Consider the following 5,657-nt stretch of genomic DNA (forward strand, 5'->3'; position numbering starts at 1 on the left):
TTCCAGCCATCCTCATCCATGTAGCCTATCTGTACATCGCCATGTAGCTCCAGCTAATAGCAAACGCCAATTCCAGTTCAATGAAGCCCGACTTCGGCACTCGCACTATCAAAGGAAACGAAAAACACAAACGTAACCGCGTTACTGATTCAAAGCGTTTCACTTTGTATGACCACTCGGTAATATCTTCTTATCTAAACTTTTATACTTGTCAAGAGCCCACACTGTTATAGCTCCGTCCACGTTGCTCGTTCCAACTCACTGATTCTCTTTCAAGCACACCTGCGCAAGCACGTGAGCTCGTCTTAAAGGCGCAGCATATATTTGTACCCGCTACATAAGCTAAAAACCTTCATGTTTTGCAGCAGTTATGATTAAACACAAACACTTCTATCAATGTATTTTTTCCATTAACTATTGTCTTATTAAATGTTTTATCTATTTACTTCTTATATTTGCTTTTATTCATTGTAAAAAAAAAAAACATCTTACTATGCTCCTCTTGCTGTATTTTTAAATAATGTAAAGCACTTTGAATTGCCCCTGTTGTATAAGTGCTATACAAATAAACTTGCCTTGCCACAAAATCTGCTATTAAAAAAATAAATAATAAAAAAATACAAATAAATAAATTTACAAAAGCTGAATGCGACGATTGCTATGCTGTGCAGCAAATCGCTTCACAAACTCATCCAAATTCAGAGCTTTTGCACGTTTAGACTCAATGCTGAGAACTGCAATACTTGTTAATCCATGGTATGAGCGCAGGTGATTCTTTATTATTTTAAGAGTTGAAAAACTCCTCTCACATGCTGCACTGGTGACCGGCAATACTACAGCTATTTTACATAATCTGAACATCTCCAAGAAAACCGTCTTGTATGGATCCAAAAAATTAACTAATTCCATTAAACTGGAGGGACTTTGTTTTCCATTTGTTGCTTGTTGATCCAACAATCTTCTAATCTGCTGCAGTTCGTGTTTAAGGTTATCTACATTTGATCCATATGCATTTGCTAAAAGATTAACTGCCTCCTCATTCAAAAAGCTGCTGCTGGATGGATTCAGTGCCTGGATACCCTGCATGATGTGACAGTTAAAGCTAGAGAATCGTCTTTGCATTTCACCAATCATGCAATCAATGACAGGATAACATATTTTAGTTAGAAAATACTTTTTGCTGTCTGGTATTGTGTGCTGTCCTAGTGTAGACGTGATAACACTACCTTTAAGTTTCTTTGTTATCCGTCTTGCCCTCTTATGAGTGTGAGTTGTAGAAATGTTACAACTTAAACAGGTGTTGAGTATTTCAATCCAAAGCTCGTCAAAATATGTCTCAGTTAAAACCACATTTAACATTACCTGAACAGGCTCCACACGGCACAGCACCAGAAAGACAGCTCAGCCGGCAAATTCAAATCTCCCCGTGTGAAATAGGGTGCAACCATTTGAGACGGAGGGGTGGAAGTAATAAGTGAGTTTATTTTTCAAACTTGGAAATTTGGGGATTTTACACTGAATTCTGATTAAAAATAAAGATAAAGATCAAATAATAATAATACAAAAAAATTATATCAGTTGGTCTGTGTAACTGGGGTGGCAGGACTTTTTTCAAGGGTGGCAGCTGCCACCCCTTGCCACCCTGGTAGCTTCGCCACTGCCTCACTGGAGCCCTGCAGAGCCTCGTGGACCCTAAAGGGTCATCATCCCCTTCAGGAGCAGCTGGTAAACTGATGTTTCTGTATACTATTGTCCTTCGTATTTTATTATTCATTTGGAAAACGACTGAGGTTCATGCTGTGTTCTTTGTTTTGCTGTTGATTTATTTGTACATGTCCTCTCCAGATCAACTATGTCCTGGATATTACAAGGCCACATGATGAGCTCATCATCAAAGATCAACCAACTTGCCTGAACAGGGAAAACATGTTGACCCTTGGACTTCGAAAGGACATCGACTCATTTGTATGTTACAACTATCCATGTTAGTGGTGAAGGTATGTTTTGAAAAGAAATTGTCATGAATTCATTGTCTAACGCTATCTGTAAACTACATCACCAGGCAGGAAACGCTTGCCTCAGACTGATTCACCAAATGGCTACTATGAAGGTATGTTTTTATCAAATCATTTATGCAAGAAATGTTTATACTAAGGATAGTTGATTGTTGAAGTGCCTGGATGAAAAGGTAATGTTGTGGCTTATATGCCTTGTTGTGATTTTAATAGATAGCTGGAACTCAGCCATATGTTTTACGTACCATTTTCTAGCATTGACTAATTTTAGATGCACTTGAATTCTACAGGGAAAGGAGGTTTTCATTGCTGACCTTCATGTAACCGCAATGTGGGTCCATCCACACAACTGTGATCCCATGAGCCATTTCCCAGTAAGTCAAATGATTGAGCCGGTATTTGAATAAGATAAACAGCTATGTAGACAACATTGTATCCAGCATTACAATTGGCATGCCCTTCATGGGACATCAGCACATTAGCTGTGTTGGTCCTAAATACTTTTTTTTTTTTTTTTACTTGATTTCATCAAGGTAAATTAAATGGTTTCCTAACACTAAGCCCCCCCAAAAAACTACATGTATGAGAAAGGACTTCATCAAATTATAATGTAATTCATAATCATGCACACCCCAGTTAAGTGTTGGATAAAAATGATAAATGCAGTACATGGTTTTGAACAGGAACATGCTGATCAGAAGGATGCTGTGGGTTCCAGGCCATTTTGTCCTGTGTGTAAGTGTACTATACCCATATATATATACAGAGCATAACTTTATATGCAACATATGACATCCACAGTAGTAGATTATAAAGACATACAATGTAGTTGAGCATTTCTCAGCTTTAACCTTCATATGCCATTTGCTTGTGAGTTTGTGTCTATTGTATTACCCCCAAAGTGTCCTTTTTGCTTATTGTCCAGAATGCGTTATTCCCGGTAGGTAATGAGGCCACACCAGAAAGACATTTTCTTTCTAGATTCGCAGTATTTCAAAACTCCAAGGGGATTCACCTCTGAAGCCTACAGAACATTATTAAGGTTGCCCCAAATATTTTTTGCTCTGGCAGTCACGTTCCCCTGACCTGCCTGGCGGTCCCCTGACCTGCCTATGATGTGTGTCCTGGCGGTCCCCTGACCTGCCTGGCGGTCCCCTGACCTGCCTATGATGTGTGTCCTGGCGGTCCCCTGACCTGTCTAATGTTACTGCCATTTCTAAAGACTTAACAGAAAGGATTGGCTTCCCGAAAGCTGGAGTGGACTTAAATAGACACATTTCCAACACAAGGAAAGAGAGACACAGAGAAATCCTCTTCATTGAACTTTTGCAAATAAGCATGATCGACCGACTTGCATGGTGTGAAGTGGTTCTGAAGCAGCAGTGGTACGAATGTTGTTCCTTTTTTCTCTCCTGTAGGAGGTGTGTACTTCTTTGTTTGACTTAGTTTTATTCTTGGTTGCCCAGGGGTGTTGCTGAGAAAATTGTTGCAGGATCCTGGACAGAGAAGACTGGTCTGGATTTGGAGGTATTGTTTGAATGTTCCTATCATATTATAGCTATAGTCATAATTACCTACTATTCTCTAACTGTAACTTTTCTTCGTACAGGGGCTTCCGAGGCAGACCAGTGGCAATGACTGTGGTGTCTTCATGATACTGGTGAGGTATGGTAATGCCACCAAGTGATATGGCACACTTGATTGTTCCTTAAAACCATCAAAAAATGTGTAAATGTATGTAACAATGACTGACCACCACTTAGACCTGACCAACATTCTGTTTGTGCATTTGCAAATAAAAAGCTGTGCAATAAAAGGTATTAAGGAACATTCATGTGTGCAGACCTCTCATATCACTTTCCTATGGAGTTATCAGCCATGTACATTTCATTGGATGTGTGTGACTACCTTCTCACTGAGTTATAAGCTGTCACATGGTAATCTTGTCTTTGTGTCTTTTCTCATTACAGTATGCCTGGTATTTCGCCATGGAGGCTACCTTTGACTTCAGCATTGTAAGTATTAAGAAAACAAGAACCCATTATATCAATATGCTATAAGACTTTGAATGCAAATTGAGTAACTGCTCTTTCTTTAGGATGACATGTCTCTCCTGAGAAGGTGGTGGTGTATTGTCCTGGTGGAAAACCTTGGGCTGGAAGGGTATGCTGCAGTGCTACAAAAATAATAATTGTATTTGTACATTTATTATCAAGAGGATTTTGGGGTAACACCTGGCCCTACAATTCAACCTTCCGGTGAAGAGAATGTGTGTTAATTTCAGATTTGGAAGGAAGTTTGCTCACTTTAGTGAGGAAGGCAGAGCGACCCTTCACGACAGTGTCCCACCTGTATTCAGGACCTATTCAAGTCTTAAAAGGAGGCATGCAAGCAACACCATGGTCAGTGCATCTCTCACTAAGTATCTATGACCGTGTGCCTGTTTCTGAATGGGCTACTGCTCCTAAAACACATACTCCATGCAACTTTATGGCACATGCAATATGTTTAGTGGTACTGTGTCATTCTGAATCCAGCCTGGATCTCTTTTTGAAGTAGTTAACCCTTTCATATAAAACATACTGGCAATAATGGTGGACTCTGTACAGATGCCACTGGACACTGACGAGGACCACGCGTACTTCAAGAGGCCTTACAGCTTTCCTCCTAAAGAATTGGTTAGTGTGAATGAAGTTTATTGCATACAAACATACTATCCACCATTCACAGCTGTACACATAGTCATGCTTATGTGTGTATCCATTTAGGAAAGTGATGTTACCATGGACAAATATGTCAGAAGCCTGGATAGTGAATCTTTGCCTCATTGGATGTTTCCAGTTGCAGGGCTTTGTGTTTAGAAAACAGACAGAAACAAACTGAAGTTGCTATAGATGTGGTCATTTGCTGCCATTGTAAGGGCAGGCCTGTAATCTCGCCCGGCAGGAAACCAGAACAAATTTGGTTGTGTAGCCCCTCCAATGGTGACATTAGTGTAAATCATCTACATTTTACTATAACTGGTAAACGTGTGGCTTTAATCACTTCATGACACAGGCAACAGTCCACGCCATTGCAGCTGTAAACTGTGTTTCCAATGAGAAAGCCATGGAAATGTATACATGTGGACCACAGTATGACTTGAGGTAAGCTGGAAACATGAGGAGAGTGCTAATACAATTTCCATGACAGTTTGCAACCACTGATGAATGTGAGTTTCTTAAATTATTTATTAATCACTTCTTTATAACATTTTGTCTCAACAGTGAGAAGCAGCTATAGCGCATCTCACAAGATGCGACTCAATGCGCTTCAATCAAGACATCATTGCTGTTTGCACTTTATCGCAAGTGCTCTTTCAACATTGTCTCTATGGTCTTTCAGCTTCCTTTTCTGTTCTTTGCTCAAATTTTCGACCATATAATGGTGAGATACAAATAAAACTTGAATTGATTTGATCCCTTGTACACTTTTTTGGGCATTTGTGTTGCAACATACCTGTACATTCTGCACTCTACCCTGTTAGGCCCTTATTTTACTCTAGACAGAAGGGTTGTAACACTTGTTATTAATTCCATTTGGTATACCTCATAAACTTTCTTGCATTTCTGGTGTTTGCATTTTACATATTCTAAATATATG

The 5,657-nt window shown here is 39.5% G+C and overlaps 1 long non-coding RNA gene across 1 annotated transcript; it reads left to right on the plus strand.

Moving 5' to 3' along the window:
- The first annotated feature begins 3,480 nt into the window (after positions 1-3,480).
- Positions 3,481-4,046, plus strand: LOC308173792. Its single transcript, XR_013937910.1, has 3 exons — positions 3,481-3,542; positions 3,625-3,675; positions 3,986-4,046. It is a non-coding gene; the product is annotated as an uncharacterized lncRNA (long non-coding RNA).
- Positions 4,047-5,657: the final 1,611 nt, after the last annotated feature.

The sequence above is a fragment of the Nansenia antarctica genome (assembly GCF_963989245.1).
Source record: "Nansenia antarctica genome assembly, chromosome: 19".
Taxonomy (NCBI): domain Eukaryota; kingdom Metazoa; phylum Chordata; class Actinopteri; order Argentiniformes; family Microstomatidae; genus Nansenia; species Nansenia antarctica.